General features: G+C 36.8%; 1 pseudogene; it reads right to left on the reverse strand.

Moving 5' to 3' along the window:
- Positions 1-692: 692 nt before the first annotated feature.
- LOC132169200 (germin-like protein subfamily 1 member 7 pseudogene) lies at positions 693-1,565 on the reverse strand (annotated as a pseudogene).
- Between the last annotated feature and the right edge of the window lie 1,163 nt (positions 1,566-2,728).

Genomic DNA, 2,728 nt, shown 5'->3' on the forward strand with positions numbered 1-2,728 from the left:
AGAGGAGTAAAGCGCTATGGACTATTTTGTTATCCTTTTAAAAATTGATATGAATTTTCCAATTACTATTAAATTAAAATTACTCAGCTTCTTTTAATCCAAATTAGTAAGTGATAGTTATGCCCACCATTGCGATCAAATATCTCAACATCAAATGTTTGCTTTTGTTTGGATGAATAGAGTAATTCTAAAAATTACTCTTGTGTTCTTTCAAGGATGATGTGGGTTTTAGATTACCATTGGCCTTATGATTGATTATTATTGAATTTTGATTAAATTGTGATTTTAAAAGCCAGCTCCTTTTTTGAAGAACACAAGAGTGACACAAAAAGAACTTATAAAATTACTTGGATGAATGAATAACAATATTGTATATATCAAGTGAGCAAAATTCTAAGCAGAATTACACTTCAGCCAAGGCTAAATACATAAACCCCTAAACAGCAAAAATTTGCAGAACCAACTAAACCTCCACACAACCTAAAAAACTGTGTCTGCAATATCGTGACAGGTGCAGAAAAACACAACAAAACACGCATGCTACGAAAAAGGAAAGAAAGTGCTTGTACATAAGAAATCATTTCATTTAATTATAATTACTAAAACTATATATGTTAAAACTAGCAAAACAAGGCAAACTTTTTATATGAACCATCTAATGGTTCATCGTAATTACTATTACAAATGTTTCTCTAAACGTTGTTGGAAGAAAACTGTTTTTGAAGATAGTTAACCACATTCTTGTCCAATTGGAAGGCTTTGGTGAGAACGTCAGCATTGATGAGAGGATTAGATCCAAATATTGTGTCTGCTATGCTAATGCGCCCCGGATTCTGGCTACCGAGACCGGAAAAGGCAAGAGCATCAGTACTTCCTACATTGTATTGAAAGTGAATGAGGCCAATTGGAAATACGAAGACATCTCCAGCATTTAAAACCTTTGTGAAGAAGCGGTTATCAGGGTTAGATGTGACAAAGCCAACATACAAGGTACCCTTTACGACTACAAAAATCTCAGTGGCATGAGGATGAATGTGGGGAGGATTTAGGCCATTTGGTGCAAAGTCAATGCGAGCCAAGGATACACCTAATGTATTAAGGCCTTGTATTTGGTCTACGGTCAAAAGAGTGACATTCGACCCTGGTTGATTTGCAGTGCTTCTTGGAATGTTTAGCCCTTGGAAGAAGAAATCATTGGCATTGACAAGCTTTGGGTCCTTGCAGAACTTTCCATTCACAAATACTGCACAAAGAAAAGTTTGTTAATATCACAAGACATTACATTATAATGGTTTATAATATTACATTGATATGGGTTGAGAAAAAAACAACTCAGATGCTTCAAATGACTTGTAGAGAAAATAATAACAAGAATGTGTATATACCAGCATCAGTAGAAGTGCTAGCTGCAACACAAAAGTCTTGCAGAGGAGCAGGGTCATAGGCAGAGGCAATGGAGCATGCCATAGCCATGAGTGCAAAAGCTACAAGGTAATTAGGAAACCCTTTCATCCTTATTCTGGTTTATGATCTCTTTCCTCTGTATTCTGTGAATTCTTGATTTTGTGAGGAGTAAGAGATGAAGCATGGGAACTTGTCTATTTATAGCCGTTAGTGAATGAACCGGTCTGTGTTTTTCACCAGATGGAACCTGTAAGGCTGCAAGACTTGGTAAGTTATCGATTTTTTATTTATCCATTTAATTTGCACGTTTCGAAATTCTGCCAAATCCGACCATTTCAATTAATGGAACAGTGTAGTTCTATTTTTCTAATGTTGCTTTCTCCAACCTTTTATATATAATAAAAAATATTACTTAAACTAGAATATATATATATATAAGAGCCACGAATCCTTGTCGTTTTGATAAATTCGAGGGAAGTCTTCCAATAACACCATGATAAATTCCTCCAACGACCAGGTTTGAGACAGAAATATAATTTACAATATTCTGTCATGATGTTGCATACACGGAATGTTTTTGCTACTTTAGGTTGAATTTTTATCTGATGAATATGATAAGTTATACAAATGTTACTGTTTTTGTCTGCTGGTGTTAAATCTCTTCTACACGCAAACACTCGGTCAATTCAGGATGTTTCGATTAAGAAATGTCTTGTTTTTAAAATTCAGAAGTTCATAGTTTAATGATTTGATATTTAAAAATACAATAGACCCATTCAGGAACAACTTAATAATTTAGCATCGTCCTCAGAATCATCCTAAGGTCGTACTATATTTTATTGTCCTCGTGTGAGTATATCTACTACTTATTTCCGCATGGGGATATCTTCTATTCGGTCGTGGCAGAAAACATGAGTTTTCTGCCACCCAATAGAAATAAGACACCTCATCTAAAGTAAAAAAATTGCACACAAATTTTCTAGAACAAAAACACTAGATTTTGAGAGGGAGAGAGAAAGGGTGAGAGTTAAAAAGAGAAAAATGAGAGCTTCACTGGACGCACTGGTCCCGGCCTGAGAGGCTGAGACCTGGGTCAGCAGACCCACGCGGGTCTCAGGCCGGACTAGTCATGGGTCACGGTGACCCGACAGACACGCTGGGTCAGCGTGGGTCTGCTCCTCAGGGGTCACCAAACCCATGGCTGGCTCCCAAAAACAAGCTGAGGCCTTAATTTTGCAGAAGGCCCTGAACACCTTGCTTCTAAGGCAAAAAGGCCATGCTTTGTAACAATTGTCATTTGTCCATAACCATGCATCAACAAGCT

Source organism: Corylus avellana, chromosome 2 (genome assembly GCF_965113065.1).
Source record: "Corylus avellana chromosome 2, dhCorAvel1.hap1.2, whole genome shotgun sequence".
Lineage (NCBI taxonomy): Eukaryota > Viridiplantae > Streptophyta > Magnoliopsida > Fagales > Betulaceae > Corylus > Corylus avellana.